The 21,088-nt window shown below is 47.7% G+C and overlaps 1 protein-coding gene across 1 annotated transcript in view; it reads right to left on the bottom strand.

Annotated features, from left to right (window-relative positions):
- Positions 1-21,088, bottom strand: part of KIF6 (kinesin family member 6) — a 1,537,786-nt gene that overhangs the window by 1,098,817 nt on the left and 417,881 nt on the right. The gene's annotated exons all lie outside the window — the stretch shown is intronic.

The raw sequence follows: 21,088 nt of genomic DNA, 5'->3' as shown, positions 1-21,088 counted from the left end.
AGAAATCCAAGAAGCTATGCCGTACTCTCGAGAAAACATGGAGAAAAAAACCCAACCACCGACAACATGACCACCTTCAAGGCAGCCACACGCAAACACCACCAGCTGATTCGATCCACCAAGAAATCAGCTTTCAAGAATCGACTCGACAACAACGCACATAACAGCAAGGAACTATTCAACATCGTCAAAGAATTCACCAACCCCACCGCAGCCTCAAACGACGTCACTCCCTCCCAAGACCTCTGCGATTTGTTATCCTCCTTCTTCTACAACAAAATTGCCGACGTTCACAACAGCTTCGAAAACAGCTCCAACGAACAATCCTCTCCACCCCCCCGAACCTAAACCGCCCTCTAACAACCTCAGCGCCTGGAACCCAATCACCACTGAAGACACCATCCGCCTAATGAATTCCATTCACTCTGGCTCGCCAACCGACCCATGTCCCCACCACATCTACAACAAAGCAAACTCCATCATCGAACCCCATCTCCGTAATGTCATCAACTGCTCCTTCAACTCTGCTACCTTCCCAGAAAGTTGGAAACATGCCGAAGTCAGCGCCCTCCTGAAGAAACCCACAGCAGACCCCTCTGAACTTAAAAACTACCGCCCCATATCCCTCCTCCCATTCCCGGCCAAGTCATTGAGAAAGCCGTCAATAGCCAACTCGCCGCCTTCCTAGAATCCAACAACTCCCTCGATCCCTCACAATCCGGCTTTCAAGCCAAACACAGCACCGAAACCGCCCTTATCGCAGCAACAGACGACATACGAACACTACTGGACAACGGAGAAACAGTGGCCCTCATTCTACTCGACCTCTCCGCCGCCTTCGACACTGTCTGTCACAGCACCCTCATTCAACGCCTCAGCAACATCGGCATAAAAGTAAAGCCTTGGACTGGATCATCTCGTTCCTCGCCGGAAGAACCCAGAGAGTCCGCCTCCCCCCATTCAAATCAGAGGCCACCGAAGTCATCTGCAGTGTCCCACAAGGATCATCACTTAGTCCCACCCTCTTCAACGTTTACATGAGTCCACTCGCTTCCATCGCGCGCCAACACAACCTCAACATCATCTCCTACGCTGACGACACCCAGCTGATCCTCTCCCTCACCAAAGACCCCAACACCGCCAAAACCAATCTTCACGAAGGCATGAAAGAAGTAGCCATATGGATGAAAAACAGCCGCCTAAAATTGAACTCAGACAAAACGGAAGTGCTCATCCTAGGATCATCCCCCTCTGCCTGGGACGACTCATGGTGGCCTTCAGATCTGGGCTCCGCACCCATACCCACAGATCACGCACGTAATCTAGGCTTCATCCTAGACTCCTCCCTCTCGATGACCAGACAAGTCAACGCCGTCTCATCCTCCTGCTTCAACGTACTTCGTATGCTCAAAAAAATCTTTCATTGGATCCCCACCGAGACAAGAAAGACTGTCACCCACGCACTGGTTACAAGTCGACTAGACTACGGAAACACCCTCTACGCCGGAACTACAGCCAAACTACAGAAAAAACTCCAATGCATCCAAAACGCATCGGCGAGACTCATTTTGGACATTCCTCGCCGAGATCACATTACCGGCCACCTGAAAGACCTCCACTGGCTTCCCGTCAACAAGAGAATAACATTCCGTCTCCTCACCCACGCACACAAGGCCCTCTACAAACTAGGACCCGATTGCCTCAACACTCGACTATCCTTCTACACACCCACCCGCCAACTAAGATCCTCCAATCTAGGCCTCGCCGCATTCCCACGTATCCAAAAATCCACCATGGGAGGTAGATCCTTCTCCTACTTGGCGGCCAAGACCTGGAACTCAGTCCCCACTCACCTTCGCCTTACACAGAACCACGCCTCCTTCAGAAAAGAACTTAAAACCTGGCTATTCGATAAATAACGAACCCCCTCCCCAAGCGCCTTGAGACCCTCTGGGTGAGTAGTGCGCTATACAAATTCCTGAACTTGAACTTGAACCTGGTCCCGAAGAGCGGGCAGTGTTAGATCTCCTTGCTCGTAGATGGGTTTTGAATACCTCCAAGTACAGTCCACAAGTGGTTATGGATATCTTCCTACAGTGGGAGGCACCAAAACAAAGGTATGTTTTTGATGACATGTGTACCTTCCTTCATCAGGAGTGGGAAGATAATGAGTTGGGTTCAATTCCACTGGAATTGCTTAATGTTCAGTCTGAATTTGCTAAAGGGACGATAGTGGGTTCCGATGTTGAGGAAGCGGTAGAGACACTACTCACTTTTAGGTCTAGACTTCTAAATCAGTCATTGTTCGAACCTGACCCTTCTGTTAGGAGAAAAGTGAAGCAGTAATCTATAAGAGAGGTACCCCCTGTATGGAGAGAGGCAATTGTGGCTGATGCCGCTCATGGTATTGCGGCTGCACCGGCTCATTTTCAGTGACTGTGGGTGCATGTCCCTTGGAAGAGAGCTGAGTTCCTGGCTCTTAAGCAGACCTTGCCTGACCCCCGTAAAAATCCTGCTGGTTATTACAAGGAGTTGTCTCAGACAGTTGATGTGTGTGTTATGAATTTAGCTGACAGATATGTTGATGGGTAATGTAGTTCCCCAACCCTTGTGGGCGAAGATCCATCATGAGGATCACGTGCCAGAGTTAGGAGATACGTGGGTTAATATTACTGCTGCAGGTGGTCGGCAGGTAGGAGGTGCCAAACCTAAACCCTTAGTTGCAGAACTACCTGGTAGGATTATTAATTTAATGAAACCTATGATGCCTCCTCTGCGGGTGAATTGGGACAAGTTAGCAGCATGCAAACAAAAGAAAGACAAGAGTGTGTCTGATTTCTTCACTAGGTTTGAGGAAACATTCATTGATCATAGTGGTCAGGACATGAGTACAGAAGGTGGTCAGAGGTTGTTTGTAGATAAGTTTGTTTTTAATTTACTTCCTGAACTTTCTAATAAGTTAAAGGACTCTGAGAGTTCATGGGCTGTTTCTTCTTCTGCCCAGATATTGGCTACTGCACAATACTATGCGAATAGAGATAAAGATGAGAAGGATAAAGTAGAGAAGAAGACTAGAGAATTAAAAACGAAAGTTCTTCTGCAGCAGGCTTATCCGCCTCGCCCTAATCCGCGTCAGTTTCAGCAACCTTCCCAGTTTCAGCAACCCCCACAGTTTCAGAAACTGTTGCAGAAGTCTGAGTCCCGCTACGCCCTAATCAGTGTGCTTATTGTAAAGAAGAAGGTCATTTCAAGAATAGTTGCCCGATCTTGATACAGCGTGCGAATGGTATGTCTGGTCCGAGAGGTCGTGGTGGTTTCCAACAATTTCCTAGGGGTAGGGGACGTGGTACGTTTCCCCAGAATGAAGGTTCCTTTTCCCCTCAGAATTCTATGAATTATTTTGACCAACAGAATGTTCCGACCGTCCAGTCCGCTCAGTACTACACTGATGATTATTATGTTGGAATTGAGAGTGCTGGTTTTAATGATAGTTAGGACAGCCATGGACAAAGGGAGGGAGTAGTGTCAGTTCCAGTAGACCAGAGTGGACCTTATGTTGAAGTGATTACATCAGGTGTGGCAGAACCTTTTCTGTTGGATACTGGTGCAGCAAAGAGTTCTATTATGCACTCTAAACTCCCTGGCGCACCTTTGTCTGGCTTGACCAATGTTTCAGTAGGATTTCCTGGCGCCCCAGTTCGTAACCCGGTTTCTTGTCCTTTGCCCCTTTCTATTGGTCTCTGTGAATTGGAGGCTCCCCTTATTCTAACGACTGGCTGTGGCGAGAATCTGTTGGGTTTGGACTTGTTGAAAAAATTGCATGCGACATTACATTGTTCTCCTTCGGGAGTACATCTTACGGTGGGTAAGAAAGTGATTTCCCCGATGTATCTTTCTAAGGATCGCCGTCCACTGGAACTGCGTTCTCTCCCTGATACACTTTGGGCTACAGGTCCCAATGATGTTGGTCTCTTGCAGATTCCACCCTACGTTGTTACCCTTAAGTCAAATGCTAAATTACCTCGCATTCCTCAGTACAAAATTTCCAGTGATGGCGAAAGAGCTCTTTTAGCGATTATCTATGATTTAGTTGAGAAAGATGTGGTTGAAGAAATGAGAGGTAATGTGTGTAACAGTCCTGTTTTGCCTGTCCTTAAGCGTACTGGCTCTTCTCAGCCACCTGTGTATCGGTTTGTGATCGACCTTCGAGAGGTCAATAAGATTGTTGTGCCACAGTTTGCTGTTGCCCCGGACATTACTGCTTTATTGACTATGATCCCTGCCTCAGCTGCTTGGTTTTCTGTTATTGATCTGAAGAACGCTTTCTTCAGTATTCCGATTGCTGAGGAAAGTAGATATATTTTTGGCTTCTCTTCAGGAGGCCGCAGTTTCCGGTTTAAGCGCGCTCCTCAAGGTTATTGTGAGAGTCCCTCCATTTATAGTCAGGCTTTGAAAACTCAGCTTGATACTCTTGCATTGCCTTCTGGTGCTACTCTTATCCAGTATGTTGATTTTTTTTTTAACTCTTTATTCGTGACTGTAGCAGTTATGTCACAGTACATTCAATAATTCCACATTGTATCAGTCTTTTCCTTTTTCTTTAACACTAACTTTTGATAGCATGTCTTTCAAAGTAACTTTCATTGCGTCTTACAATTCTCCGGATATCTCTCAATTACATCGTTCAATTGTCATATATGTGACTTATATAATCTCTGCTAAACCCCAACTACCCATACCTCCCTGTCCACCCGCCCCGTCTCCTGGTCATTCTCTTACATACACTCTACATTTCAGACCTGTAGGCTTCTGCCTTCCCAGAGAGTGTTATAGGTCTTAGGCTCGGCTATCCAACACCTCTTTTGACCGCACCCGAGTATTCTGGCAGTCTGCTGTTGTGTGTGTGTAGCTAATTAAAGAAAAGAGGATGCTACGGTATTTTCTTCAGAAAAATTATTTATCAAGACAAAGACTACTAATTATCTGTCTTATCACAACATAAGTTGTATGGTATCTATCTGTCATCAAATATAACGTTCATCTACTGGTTATTACCAACAACTTAACAGAAAAACAACAAACAAACTGATTCGTAATTTTCTCTTAAAGATCCTTCTTCATTTTATACATCATAAATACAAATCAATGTGTGTGTGTAATCATTCCGCTGGGTTTTGCGACACTTCTAGGTCTACCTCTCCTACTTCTGTCAGCATTCCTGCGCTATAGGGTACTTTCGAAGACCCCTTTCCTCCTCCCCACGCAGCGCCGCAGATTCTGCCTTGCCCCATTTCAATAAGTCAGACCGCCATATTCCTGCATCTGGGGATCTGGGCGATTTCCATCTCATAGTAAGTACTCTGAATGCCAATAAGAGCGCCAAGTCCATAAATTTCAGCTGCGCCTTACATGTTTTGGATCTCTTCCTGTGCCCTATCAGGCAGGGTAGTGCCCCCTCAGGGATCTGAAGTGTTGTGACAGTGTGTAATGTGTTTCTGATCGTCGCCCAGTAATTGCATATTTTCGGGCATGCCCATAGCATATGGAGGAAGTGTGCCTCATCCTCTTGACATCTCGGGCAGCAGTGGTGAGTGGCAGGGAACATCCTATGGAGCCTCTGGGGTGTAAGATATGCTCTATGGAAGATCATGGCCTGTATGAACTGGAACTTAACGTTTCTAGACACTCTCCTATGATGGCCTAGGATGACCTTCCATTCCCCGTCTGTTATGGACTCCCCTGTGTCCATAGTCCAAATCTCTCTGAGTGTGGTAAGGGGCGACGCTACATGTTCCCTAATACCCACATAGAGCCATCTCACCAGGTGCCCACCCGTTCCCATGTAATGCAGGAGATGTACTAATTCATGTTGGTCTGGTTTAGTGCGTTGCGGGCCCATACGCTTCTTATGTAGTGTGATACCGAGGCATGTAAAAAGTATAATCGCGGTGGGGCCCCTGTGAATTGTGCAAATGAGGCATGGTCCAGCAAAGTATCGTCTCCGACCAAGTCCCCCACTCTGTCTACCCCGGCTTCTGTCCAGGAACGCAGTCTGCGTTGTGTCAGGTTTCCTTGTGGTGTTGGGAGTCCCAGGAGAGGAATATTGTCCGCATAGGGAGTGGTCCCTGCTGTGTACTTAAGTGCCTTTCTCCAGCAGTTCAGAGCCACGTGCAGAAGGGGGTGGCAGTCCCTGGGGATTCTGGCAGTGGGTTGGAGGAGGGAGTGGAGATCCCCACGTGCCAATTTGTCTGCTGTGAAAGCGATCTCATGCAGGTCTCTACCCACCACCCATCGTGTCAACCATTGGAGTTGGCTTGCATAGTAGTAGCTCTGTAGGTCCGGTACGCCTAGGCCTCCCTGTCTGGTGTTCAGTTGCAATTTCTTAAGGCTTACTCTCCTTCTCCCCGAACCCCAAACGAGGTTGATCAATATTGTATTCAGCGTGGTAAAAATTTGCTGTGGAAGCAGCACCGGCAGGTTTACAAAATAGTACAGTATCCGGGGGAGCAGGACCATCTTCGAGACCGCCACCCGTCCCATTACAGATAGGGGTAGGGATGTCCAGAAATTTACACTACCTCGGAGGCCATTGATCGCTCTCCGAACGTTACCCTCAATCTGGTCTTCCGAGTTCCGGTATACATTTATCCCAAGATATTTAAACGTGGTCGGCGCCACCTGGATCTCATAGGCACCAAATTGTATATGAGAAGGCTGCTGTCCGTCCCGGAAAAAGAAGCCCAGAGATTTCCTCGGGTTTATGACCAAGCCAGATATAACCTCGAATCGTTCGAAAATAGTCGCCAGGTGCGAGTGGTCCCCATATAGGTTCCGGAGGAACACCAAGATGTCGTCGGCATATATAGAGACCAAGTTATTGGTGTCTCCAACTGGTATGCCTGTCTCCGCAGCTCTAGTTCGGAGCGCAATTGCCAAGGGTTCTAGCGTCAGCACGAACAGCAACGGTGACAGCGGGCAGCCCTGTCGGGTGCCCCTGTATATGCCATAACTGTCCGAGGTATATCTTCCAGTGCGTGCCCGAGCTGTCGGGCTCGCATATAGCAGGCAAATCCACTTTATGAGGGCATCTGAAAAGCCGAAGCGGCATAGGACTTCGAACATAAAATCCCACGTCAGGGAATCAAATGCTTGACAGAGATCCAGGGCTATGCAGCCAGCATGTGGCAGTTCCTGGGGGGTAGTTGTCATTAGGGCATGGAGTCATCTCAAATTTTGGGAGGTGCTCCTCTCCGGGAGAAAGCCACACTGGTCAGTGTGAATCAGGCCAGGGAGATGGTTTTGTATTCGCAGGGCGATAGCTTTACTGAGGATTTTATACTCTGTGGAGAGCATAGAGAGGGGCCTATTATTGCTCACGTCCAGGGTGTCCCTGCCGGGTTTCGGAATAGATATCACCAAAGCCTGCATAGTCGTGGCAGGTAGGTGGCCAGCCTCATAAGCAATTTTATATATTTTCTCCAGTACGGGCGCCAGAATGTCCGAGTACGTTTGATAAAACTCCCCAGGCAGTCCGTCCATACCCGGGGTCTTACCCCGGTTAAGTGTGTGGATAGCCACTTTGATTTATTGCTGTGTTATGGGTCTGGCTAGGGTCGCCTTGACTTCTCGGGTTAGGGCCGGGATTGTTAGTTCTCCCAGGAAGTCCATCATGTCCTCCCTGGTGGCTGTAGAGGGGGGAGCATAGAGTTTTTCTAAGTGGGTCTTAAACACAGTGTTGATTTCTAGTTGTGTATGCACCAATTCGCCTGTTGCATCTCGGATGCTCGTTATCGTAGGGCTCTCAGGGGCGTCTCTGATCAGACGAGCTAGCAAGGCACCGGATCTATTCGCTTCCGCCTGTTGGCGTCTCAGATAGCTCCCATAGTCCATCACCCTTAAGGTTTCCAGGAGTTCTGCGTGTTCAATGTTACATAGTTGTAGGTCGTCTTTACGTTCAGGGTCCAGTCCTACCGCGGTCTCAAGTTCTTTCAATCTATTCTCCACGTCACAAAGTTTACCATGGAGTTCCTGTCTGGCTCCCACTAATCGGCCGATAGCGGACCCCCGCACCACAGCCTTCATTGCATCCCACACTATCAAGTTCGAGGACGTAGAGTCCCAGTTCTCATTGAAATAATCAGTCAATGTGTCAGAGAGATGTGTGCGAAACGGGCCATCCTCAAGTAGGGGGGGGTGGAGTCTCTAGGTAGGCACTGGTGAGGGTATCTTTCTCCAATGTAGGTCAAGTGTCAGCGGCCTATGGTCCGAAAATGTTTTAGCGAGATAGTCTGAGGCGATACACTTGGTCGTTACGGAGTTAGAGCAGACACATCTATCTAGTCGGGTATGTAGGTTGTGCACTGGAGAGTAATATGAGTATTCCTTGTGTGTTGGATATAATGTACGCCAGATATCGGTCATTCCCCATCCCTGAAGCCATGACCCAAATGACTCAGCCAGCCTGTGTATCCCTGTCGCCTGGAGGGGGGGGGTGCGATCTGTCCAGGTCCACATCTAATATCATGTTCCAATCACCTCCCAGTAACCAGGGAATGTCCACCCAGTCTGCCAATGCCAGGCCCACAACAGTAAGAAATCTATCTTGGGCGAAGTTCGGGGCATAAATGCTACCCAAGACTACCATTGTCCCATCTAGAGTACCCTTCACCAGTATATAGCGCCCTTGTTCATCCGTTCGTCTTTCTAGCTCTACGGAAGGGGTGCCGTGTCGTACCCATATCGTGGCCCCCCTCGAGAAGGTCAGAGTATGTTGTAGAAAATATAGTTCCCCTCCATTTCTTAGTTAGTAGGAGTGCATCTGACTGTGTTAGGTGTGATTCCTGCAGGAATACTATGTGCGCTTGTTGGCGAATCAAGAAGGCGTGCACTCTGTGTCTTTTCTGGACTGCACCTAGCCCTCGCACATTCCAGGTAACCAGTCTATATTTCCCTCTCTTGCCAGCCATAACCAATTGTAGGTGTCATAACCAGTGTCCATCTATGCTGCAGTGTGTATTTCTTCAGTGTCAACCAGGAGACAGTTCCCTCCCTATCCCAAACCCCAACTCTGGAGGCGCAAAACCTTGCTGTGCCAAACATTAAACATTGAAACATAGCAAAACAAATTACGGTGCATACGCTTGTGGGGGGTCGGCTTAGCATGGGCCGTGTCCAAAGAGCCATACTTGTTTCTGCCGTCGGCTCAACGGCGCCGCCGGGAGAGTTATCTTTGGAGCCATCTAGTGCTGGCAGCCGCGTTTTACGGGGGGGAAGGGGATAGGGGGGGGGGAGAGAAGGGGGTCACCTCTTTATACATATAGTAGTCCACAGTCGTGCAACCCAGGAGTTCAGGAAGTATACAGTTCCCATCCCAGGAACAATATATAGAAGAAGCCCCTGTCCTCCTCAACATGGCATCATGAGTTGTACACCAACAATAAGAAAACACATATATGTACCTCGATTGTAAGTTCCCCCCACATCTCACGGCTTTGCTGTACCAACAATTTACACATAAAAGGATACCAGTGTGACCTGAGGCTTCAGGTCCTGTCCATTGGAGGAGTTATTCTTGGGCATTGTCTAGAAGATCTTCCGCCGTCCTGGGCGTTACAGTCGGGAATAACACCACACTATTGTCCGAGTCCGAATGTATAGTGCTGTCTTCAGTGTCCGTATTGACTGCCTCTCGTCCCTTTCTGAAGGAGCCCACCGCTGCAACAGCATCTTCTTGTCCTTGCTTCTGTTGGTGGGCAGTAGGTTTACGCCGTCCCGGGTCCTCACTGCTGGCGTCGGAGCTGTCCCTCCCGTGAGCTGAGCCTTCTTTAGATCCATTGGCCGGTGATCCTTGCGCCGAGTCCAGATGTTCTTCAATATCCATCACTTCCATCCATTCTTCCACGTCCGTGGGGCTTTCACAAAAGTGAGTTTAGTTGTCCAAGGATCACCTTTAGGCGCGCAGGAAAGAGCAGGGCGTAGCGGAGCCTGGCCCTCTGGACCCTCTTTTTTACCTCGTAGTAGGAGGATCGCTGTTTCTGCACTTGGTTGGCATAGTCCGGATACAGTGAGATACGTTTGTTCTCATACTCTATGACGGATTTTATTCTGGCCTGACTGAGTAGCACGTCCCTGTCACGGTAATTCAGAATCTTGACAATCAGTGGTCGCGGTGGCTGTCCCGGTCTCGGTCGGCCAGTAGTGATGCTATGAGCTCTTTCTACATAGAAGAACAGAGACAGCCCCTCGGCGGCGACGTTATCCCGGAACCACTGCTCCATAAATTCCGTCGTGTGGGATCCCTCGCTGCGTTCCGGAAGGCCAATGACGCGGATGTTGTTGCGTCGATTACGCCCTTCGGCATCCTCCACTCGTTCCATCAGGGATTTCACCTGGTGCTGGATTTGTTGAATGGAGTCCGTGTGTTCCGCCACCGCCGGCGCAAGGTCCGCCAGTGTCAGTCCCTGGTCTTTGACTTTATCCGCCAGCTTCCCGTGATCATCTTTAAGCAAGGAGAGATTAGTGGTGAGGGTGCCCATTTGTGCCTCCATCGCGGCCCTGGAGTCTCTGATCTCTTTGGGTATTAGATCTAGTTTGTCGTCCCGCTGGGTATCCGAGAGTGGCTCCCGCAGACGCCCCATCCCTGCCGTCCGTGGTCTTCAGGCCCTTCCGCACCATGATTAGCGTCTGATGGTCCGTGTATTGCCGGGAGCACGTCACAGAGTGAGCCCCCGCCACCTGCCGGGTGCTTGCCCCCCGGGTTTCTGCCCTGCTGATCCTCCGTATTCCCTATTTCTTCGTTGTAGTCACTCTCAGGATATCAGCGCTTCCTTATTAATCTTCCTCCGCCAGTTCAGGGCAATTGCAACCGTCCCCACCGCGCCCTCAACCCCAACCAGGGTCCGCGTTGCCTTCCCGGCACCCTAGTCTCAGCAATGTCAATGGGGAGGAGGGGGGGGGACGGAACAGAAGAAGGAGGGGGGGGAAGGGTCGGCGGCGTCAAGCTGTGTTCTCTGCGGTACCTCCGTGTCCCCCCCCGCTCATCGGCCTCAGTGTGTGGAATGATTTCAGGGCCTTCTCCCAGCAGCGCTCACCTCCGGGCGGCAGCCCCTCACCTTTGGCGGTCTCACCTAGGCGACCAGGAGCCGGAGTCAGGAGTGTTGGGCCTTCTGGTCTGTGTTTCCGCTTTTCCCGCTATTAAGCGGCGGGGCATCTAGAGTTGTGCTGTCAGGCGAGCTCTCCCCACAGTAGCAGGACGCCCACAGCGTTCTGGGCTCAGTTCTTACTCGAGGCCCCGGTCCGCAGCGAGGGGCCAGGCCTCGGGCTCCTCCTCTTCTTCCCCAGGCCCCCGGATCCTCAGCACCTCGGCTTCTTCCACCTACATCGAGGCGGGCGGGGTTTCAGCAGTAGGAGCCGACCTCCGACGTAGAGCGCCCTTCCCTGCCGCAGTCGGTCCTGTCCGGCGCCCCGGGCGCACTCCACACTCGAGGCCCTGGCTTACAGCGCGGCGCCAGGCCTCAGGATCCCACACGACGTATTTCAGGATCCCCTGCCTCCAAACCTCCCAAACTTGCAGCGAGGTGAGCGGGGAACTTCAGCGGCAGGATGCAGTCTTCGGTGTGTCAAAGCGACCCCTAGTCGCGGCCAACAGGATGTTTATTCTCCCGGCGGCACCGGAGCTCTAACAGACTCCGTCCGCAATGGTGGCTTGCTAGCCACGCCCCCCTTATCCAGTATGTTGATGATCTGTTGGTTGCTGCTGATGATGAAGAGATTTGTAAAGAAGTTACTCTTTCTTTGTTGCGACACCTGTCTGACCTTCATCATAAAGTGTCACCTTCGAAGTAGCTGTATTGCCGCCAAGAAGTGACCTACTTAGGTCATCTCTTGTCGAAGGAGGGAAGACGATTGACCCCAAAGCGTATTCAAGCGATTGCCCAAATGCCTGTGCCACACACACACAGAGAGGTGCATGCCTTCTTAGGTATCACCTCGTATTGTAGACAGTGGATTCCGAATTTTTCTTTGCTAGCGAAACCTTTGTTGGCACTTACTCCTAAGGACACACCACACCCTCTTCCTTGGTCTGACAAATGTCAGAAGAGTTTTTCTGAATTGCGTGATGCATTGTGTTCTGCTCCGGTGTTGGGTACCCCCGACTATAGTAAACCTTTTACACTTTATGTACACGAGAGAGAAGGTTGTGCGTTGTCAGTCTTGACGCAACAATTTGGAGACAAGCAGCGCCCATGTGCGTATTTTTCAGCTACTTTAGATCCGGTAGTTAGGGCGTTGCCTAGTTGTTTAAGAGCTGCAGCGGCTATTTCTATCCGACAGTCTGCAGGTTTGGTATTGGATAATACATTGATTGTGATGGTCCCACATGCAGTGGATACCCTATTGAATAGAACAAAGACTCAACATCTTACCAGTGCGCGTTTGTCAGGTTATGAGTTGACGCTTTTGGCTAGCCATGTGCACATTAAGCTGTGCAACACATTGAATCCAGCTACATTGTTGTCGATTTTTGTAGTGATAGATGCTCAGAAACAGCATGATTGTTTTCTCCGGACAGAGGAGGAAACGAAGGGTAGAGTTGATCTGAAAGATACTCCTCTTTCGAATCCTGATGGTACCCTATGGGTAGATGGTTCGTGCTTTAAGCTTCCGAATGGAGAGACGACTGCAGCATATGCTGTCACAACTTTGCACACAATTGTTGAAACAGCACGTATTGCACAGAATTCAGCGCAAGCAGCGGAGTTGATAGCATTGACTAGAGTGTGTGTGTTTCCAAAAGGAAAGAGAGTGAATGTTTATACTGATAGCCAATACGCATTTGGCGTGGCTTACAGTTTTGGTCGCTTGTGGAAAGAGAGAGGATTTCTTACTTCCCATGGTACGAAAATTCAGCATGGACAATTAGTGAGTGAACTTCTTGAATCACTTACTTTGCCGACCCAAATTCCGATAGTGAAGTGTAGTGCGCATAAGAAGGTTACGGATGATGTGGGTCGAGGGAATGCGTTTGCAGATGAAGTAGCTAGAGAAACGGCGAAAGATGTGACGAGTCGGATGTATGTTGCAGGTCATGCCAGATGGGTTGTGGAAGGAGGAATGTTTGAAGATACAACAGAAAGTGTGAAGATGATTCAGGCAGAAGCTACTGAGAAAGAATGGAGTATGTGGAGAGAGAGTACGGGAATGTTGGATTCAACAGGCTGTTGGGTTGAGTTGTCAGAGCACCAGCGATGGTTGTTGCCGGATGCATATGTGCTTCCGGTGGTTACTATGGCTTATGGGTTGGCTCACATTAGTTCAAAAGGGATATGTAAGTTGTTGGCTCCGGTATGGCAGAATGGTGGAATTCCTAGGTGTGCTGAGAATTTGGTTAAACACTGCATGATTTGCTTGATGCATAATCCTGGAAAGGGAACCCCAACTCCAGCGGGTCATTTTGCTCCTCCAACGTATCCGTTCGAGGTGCTGCAGATAGACTACATTCATATGGAAAGATGCAATAACCTGAAGTATGTCCTTGTGGTTGTTTGTGCCTTTTCCAGATGGATAGAGGTCTACCCTCTAAAGGATAATACTGCCTTATCTACAGCCAAGGTTTTGCTCAAATAATTCTTTCCCAGATATGGCTTGCCGAGGATGGTATGGAGTGATAATGGAAGTGAATTTGTGGGTCAGATTATGAAGAAAGTATGTGCGGGTCTGGGTATTAAACAGAAATTTCACGCTCCGAATCACCCCCAGTCAGCAGGCCTGGTCGAGTGCTATATGGCACTCTGAAGCTGAAGTTGGCCAAGGTGCAAGCGAGCTCTGGTCTTACATGGCCCGATGCCTTACCATTGGCACTTTTGTCCACAAGAACGACAGTACATTCTCGCATGGGACTTAGTCCATACGAGATTGTTTTTGGACGTCCGGCGAATGTTTGGGGTGTGCCGAGGCCTAAGAAGTACAGTGATATCGAGTACCCTATGTTGGTTGACTACTTACATGATTTGACTGCTAAATTGCGTGTTCTTCACCAACAGGTCCATGACACTTTGCCTTCAGTTTCTGTAGACGTAGGCCACACGATTCGACCTGGCGACTGGATTCTAACCAGGCATTTCCAGAGGTCAAAGTACTTGGAACCAAGATGGACCGGTCTATACCAAGTCCTGTTATCAACTCGGACTGCTATTAAGGTGTTCGGCAAGAAAAACTGGGTACATGGTACCCATTGCAAGAAGATACCTTTGCCCTTACCGTACGATAAGTGGGTCCGGGAAGGTGTTGCCGATTCCGAGAGTGAAAGGGTTCCGAGATTTGTACCTTTTAGCAATGCACATCTGGAATGGACTCAGTCAGAATGTGCGGATGATGAAGTCTTGCAAAAAGCTGTGCCTCCGTGTTTGAGACTTCATACTACACACCCAGATACACTCTTTCAGGATTAAACTGTGCCTGGTAAAGAACTCTACAACTTAAGGTATAAAAAGGACAAATAAAATCTGAATTTTTTTGTGAATTACACTCTTTCAGACAAGAGACTATTTTTCTTTTTCTTTTTCAAACCACCATCCGGGTTCAGCTGCAGGGTCGCGGTATAAGAATTAAGGGGTGGCCCGCGTATTGACGAAGGGTCCGCAGTTCTAGGGACGTCTAGGACGCCTGGACGCACACTTGAGTGTAGAAGGAAAATTGCCGCGAGCAGCACGTTAGAGGATGGAGTCTGTTGTAACTGAAAGAGATGTTGAGAGAATAGATCTTAAGACAAGATTTTGTACATTGATACATAGCAAATGTTTTACAATATTGTGCTTTTAGGTATCACGTTAGCTTGTGTGGTTTGGACTGTCTATGCTACACAACAGACATCTACACCCACCTCCCAACCTATGCTTTCTTTCACTACTGTTTCTTTGCACCAGTTTTATACGTTGCCTGAACATGAACAGACAAGGAGATCAGAATTTGTCAACAACTTGTTCATACAGTTGTTGCATCAGCATCAGTTAGTAGTAAATACCACTAATTGTTGCGTTTGTGGTCTTATGCCTCATACGACAGATAAAGGTATGCCATATTTGGTTTTGCCTTTTTCTTTTAATGGGTCTGTGTGGGCTTTTCAGACCATGTTTATCTATGCAAATGAGGTACGCCCCTTGCGTTCCCTTAAAGATAACTTGAGCAATAGTGCCTTGATAAGGGGAATAGTAGCTATGATCCGAGATATTGATGCATATAATGCTATTCCTAAGGATGAGGTGCAGGCTTACATTGGTTGGAACGTGACTGGATATAGTACCAGCTTGACAGAGAAGGAGAGACGAAAAAGGTCTCCCCCTATTTGGATTGTACCCCACCGAGGCCATTTTTGTTTGCAAGGTAATGGTCGGAATCCGAAGGCTCAGCTAGGTAAGAGTGTGTGTGTTCAAACCTATGTCTATTCATCTCGGACTCCTCCACCGTTTGTTTTTGTCATGACAGAGCCTGCACATGGTTGCCATCTGATTTTTCAGGAACGTGTTATGTGGTGTTTCTGCTTCCCCCTACATACACTACTGCTTCAGACTATCATAGAACGAGATATGGTAGAGGTGTCTTCAATCAGGAAGATAATGCAGCACACAAAGTAGGAGATTTCTTCAAGGGCTTCCTGCCCTTTTGGGGTCCTATGATCAATAGTAGGCATATTGGACAGCTTGTTTGCGTTGTTGAAGCTACTATTAATGAGACAGCAGGTGCTCTTAGTAATGTTACAGCTGAGCTACAAGCGGACCGCCTTATGACTTTGCAGAACCGTATGGTATTAGACATACTTGCAGATCGAGGAGGAGTATGTAAATTGATTGGATCCAGTTGCTGTGTTTACATACCAGATAATGCCCCTACAGTGTACCAAGCCATCTCTAGGTTGTATAAAATCTCTGTGAGTCTATCCATGTAGACGAAGGAGACTGGTCATTGATGGGATGGTTTTGGGGACTGGTGTCCAAATGGGGACGAAACACTCTGACATTCCTTGGTATGGTTTTAACCATCCTTTTCTCTTGTTGTCTTTGCATCCAGTGTGGTCCCGCCATTTGTAGTCTTTGTGCTACTATGTGTGTTTGGAGACCTGTCCCGAGAGAAGTAGAGAATAATAAGATGATGCTACAGCAACACCTTGATGACCTAATGAATATCAACATAGACCTAGATTCAGATTAACACGAGTCTTAGGTTATTGCCTACGTAATGGCAAAAGGAGGGTCTGAGGTTTTGTAGTTCTCGAGTCTGACTCCATTTTTAGGTCTCAGGACCTATAAATGCGCATGCGCATTGAGCGGAGCGAGACTATAGGGCTTTAAACAGACTTTAACTAACTGGCGATTTGATGCTGTGCCCGTGCACTTTTAGGTCAATGCGCAAGCGCATTGACATAAAATGCGTGTGCACAGCATCTAATCGTCAGCCATCTTGGTGCCGCTCCACCCCCTGCGGCACCAAAGGCTTTCACGGCCGGCCGTGCTTCCAGTTTCACGGCCGGCCGTGTCTCCTTTTCTTAATGCCCTGATTTAGAAATGCCAGTGACACCCCACCCCCACTCTGACCCTACTCCGTATTTCAATTTTGGAAAAGGTGATGGACAGAGTTTCTGAATGATGCAGAATACTCCTACCCAGTCAAAAGATCAGGGCTTGATCCATCTCCGTATTTCTCCTACAGGAGGTCGCTGTGAAGCTGGAATCCCAGAAAGCTCGCCACCCACAGTTGCTGTATGAAAGCAAACTGTACAAGATCCTGTAGGGAGGGGTCGGCATTCCTCATATCCGGTAAGAGCTCCCTCCAGTGCCTAATCTTTGTAGGAACTTAGCGTCCTTGTGTATTTCGCTCAGTTGGTTTCCCCGAACACTGACATGACACTGTAAAATAGTGAAGCCTAACGTATATCCCTCCACGACAGAGTCCTTTGTGTTTCATCAGTGCGCGAACCTGCAGTCTTTTGTCTTTTAACTGCGCGAACCTGTATTAACGGACCCAGCTACTGGATTTCTTATGGTGTGTAACGTTTGGGCCGCTTTACCTTTATATGATCCTTTTCGCACACAGAATCTACTTTACTATGGTCATGTGGTTTCACATTTACGTAAGTCGGGTCACCCCAGTGATAGCTTCAGAATTTGCGAATCTGGAAGCTGCAAGGGCACCCTGCATGAATGTACTATCTCGATGCTTGGTCGCATGTGGTCTCTAACTTTAAAGTCCTGGACCCAGTGCCCACCTGGCGCATTTCTAGTTACATATTGACATCTTCACAAACTAGTAGTGCCCGGTGTCTGGAGTCCGCTGGCCTCACCTGTGTAGAATAAAATCTCCCTGCTGCGTTTGGTGGTTGATGAGAACCGTTCACAGAACTCCTGCTCCTTGTGAAATGGCTTCTTACATTGTGGGCTTTTTTTTATAACATTACCAGCGTGTCTTTCCTGCTTACCGCCGCTGAAAATGGCTGCCGAGACCTTCCTGTTCGACGAGCAGTTCGTAACGTCCACCTCCCCTGGGTCTATTGCTTCAGTCGCACCACTTGGGGATCCGAGCTGGATTAATCTGCAGCAGATGACCGTTTGGGGTGGAGGGAGGGGCCGCTGTCACAGTACTGTCAGTCCGTTACCAGGACTAAAAGAAGACTGCTAATCGCCGATTATGTACAGACCGCGTAGTACATTGTTTGATGAATATACATTTTTGTTACAGCATTAAACGTGAAGCCAGCGGCTTTCAACTATTTCCGGTGAGCAATCAAATTGAAATCACATCGAAACTCGCCAGTGGCATTTGTAGAGCAATTTGTTGCATTAGTTTTTTATTGTATTAAATGTACCGTCAGCCTTACTGTGTCAAATAATGTTGTTGAATGTATTAGTAGTACCAGGCGCCTGTAGCTGTCAAGCACCACAACGTTGCGCAGGTTGCTTGTCGCCCTTTTTTTTTGCTGTTCTGGAGTGACGGTTTAGTTCATTTCCGTGTATGTTCAAGAACACCTTTTTTTATGAGTTCTCTCTGGACTTACTGATTTTAAATGTAGCATTAGGGTGCCTTCATTGAAGGGTAGTCGGACCGTTGCTTTACAGCCAAAAATGTTTAGTATCGTTCAAATATATTTAAAATATTCGTTATACAGAAGTGATTTGTTAGTGTGGGGGCCTCCTTTGTTTTAGGGCATATGATTAGCGCCTATTGGGAGATGCCTGTAGATCCCTCTAAACATCTTCAAATTTGCCGTATGTGGCAAAATATGAACGGGTAAGGTATTTTTCCCCCGGTCTTTAAAGTACTTCCTTGTGGAGATACTAGTCTCCCAATGGTATACCTGTCAGCATGCCTCAAAGATCGTATTCCTCAACCTAAAGGATGCGTGTTAATGTCAGATCTGGACCTGAAGTATTTTGAATGTGGCAGGTGCCTTCAGTTGTACACCGCAACTTTTAAAGTGGAGTAAAACGTTTTGCAACCGGCAACGCGTTTCATCCACAAACTGACTTCTTCAGGGCTTACAGTATGTATTTGATGCGCTTTCATATGACCATTGTGAATACTGCCTCTGTTCTGGACGATCGTGCCAATAGAACTGCATTCCAACACTGATATAATTTCAACATTGAAAATAACTTGGGGTGAAATATACCCTTGTTTCGGGCTTTCGTCTTTTCTCAAATTAACTGGTTAAAATACGTTCACAATGGTCAAATGAAAGCGCATCAAATACATACTGTGAGCCCTGAAGAAGTCCGTTTGTGGACGAAACGCGTTGGCGGTTGCAAAACGTTTTTAAAACAGAAAAATAAAAGATGAAGTTTAACATGACGACATAACATCAACTCTTCTTTGAAAAATACTTGTACTCTAAGACTGTTCACTGTTTGACATTTATAAGAGTGCTATGCTAACCTTTCTGCAATTGTTTTGGGAAAACCGGTTGGGCAAATACTGGCTTCCCCATTTTTGAGGTATAGGGGATTGTACCTCAAGCCCTTTTGCACCTTTTGTATCCAACAATTAGGGATGTTAGGACTAGTGCGGGTATCTATGCTTTGATCCTCAAAAAAAAAATTGTAACGTAGTTTCCTGTAGTGGACAACAGTGCTCTCTACTAGTTTCCAGTAGTTGACAACACTACTCACACTGCTAGTTTCCAGTAGTTAACAAATCTACTCATACTGATAGTTTCCTGTAGTAGACAACACTACTCACGATGCTATTTTCCTGTAGTAAACAACTGTACTCTCTACTAGTTTCCTGTAGTTAACACTACTCACACTGCTAGTTTCCTGTAGTAGACAACACTACTCGCGCTGCTTGTTTCCTGTAGTAGAAAACAGTACTCTCTACTAGTTTCCTGTAGTTGACAACCCTACTCATGCTACAAGTTTCCTGTAGTTGACAACACTACTCACGCTGCTAGTTTACTGTAGTTGACAACACTACTCACGCTGCTAGTTTACTGTAGTGGACAACACTACTCACGCTTCTAGTTTCCTGTAGTAGACAACAGTACTCTCTACTAGTTTCCTGTAGTTGACAAGACTATTCACACTGCTAGTTTCCTGTAGTTGACAACACTACTCACGCTGCTGGTTTCCTGTAGTTTGCAACACTACTCACACTGCTAGTTTCCTGTAGTAGACAACAGTACTCTCTACTAGTTTCCTGTAGTTGACAACACTACTCACACTGCTTGTTTTCTATAGTTGACAACACTACTCACACTGCTAGTTTTCTGTAGTTTGCAATGTGCAGGACACTCAAGGTACATAAGGAGAATACCCAGCATTTATGGGTCCCTAAAGTTATTCCCCATTCCAGAAGAAATAACTCCTAATCCCAAGCATCTCATATGGACATGCCAACAACAATCATTAATTCTGGCCCTAGTATCTAACCACAGATATACAACAGAGAATTTATAATGGGGGTTCTTATGGCTCCCCTAAGGGATGAGGGGAACCTTAGGAGACAAAGTGCAACAGCGGGGTAGGCGGCCATTTGCGATCTTCTATGTGCCTGCCTTCAGTATGGCTGCCACACTGGCGTGCTCACACAAGAGAGAAACTAAGAGGTGGGCATCGGAGTGGCTCACTGCTCCATAGGAAGCTGCCTGAAGAACCAAGCAAACATTCAGAGGTGCCTTCACATAAAGGGTAAGATGATCTTCATTGGAATGGAATGGACCTACGTCACAGAACGAGACAAGCTGATTTGTTGATAAGGTAAATGTGGACACAGTAACTAGCAATCAAACCTACTGTCTCAGGATTGGTATTCAGGTGTTTTATCCATCAGCCCATTGGAGCTGGTCGCCTCCATGTATGAACAATGGCAGCATATGAAAGAAACAAAACCAGTCACCAGAAAGATCAGAACTTCAGGAACTATCAAGAGAAGGTGAAAGTGGGCACTGGTGCCCAGCCTACAAGCTTTCCGCACACGTACCTTTCACCAAGGTGCGCACACACTGGGTTTACAGTCAGAAAAACAGATCATTTTCACACAATGTTTTCCTGATCCCTGGGGATAGATAATCTCGGGATAGGGGACCGAACATGGGTGTTCCAGGGGAGGACAGGTGTGGCCCTTGAGAAGGTAGCAAACAAGTAGTGAACACCTTCCAAGCCACAGGGAGCTTCTTAAGCATTCACAAGCGTTACAAACTGTTTTTCCACCAAATCCACAAATGTATGCGTAGACTGTTAAAGGAAAGTAGGTAAAACATCCGAGGACCCCTCCATGTTTGATGGGGTGAAGGGACAGGTATGTCTCTTGAGGAGTTTTGTGAATCAGAGGATTCTCTGCATGCTCTGGAAAGGGCCACACCTTCTCCCATGTCCAGTTCCACCACTGAAGAGTTATCCTCTTGTGAGAGGAAGGACATTCAGTGCTGGGGACTGAGCTCGGTCCTTTCACAGATTTGAACCTGTGGTATCCCGATGAATCGTCTCTTGAAGGTTTTGTAAAGGAGACCCTGTGCCCAATGGTTCCGCTCGTTTTTGGAGCGCACACAGCAATTCACCCAGGTACTTTTTGGTGTTACGCAGTGATCCTCTTAGTTCCATTA

The sequence above is a fragment of the Lissotriton vulgaris genome, chromosome 6 (assembly GCF_964263255.1).
Source record: "Lissotriton vulgaris chromosome 6, aLisVul1.2, whole genome shotgun sequence".
Classification (NCBI taxonomy): Eukaryota; Metazoa; Chordata; class Amphibia; order Caudata; family Salamandridae; genus Lissotriton; species Lissotriton vulgaris.
Note: the sequence above shows the minus strand (reverse complement) of the source record. Positions and strands in the feature narration are given on the sequence as shown.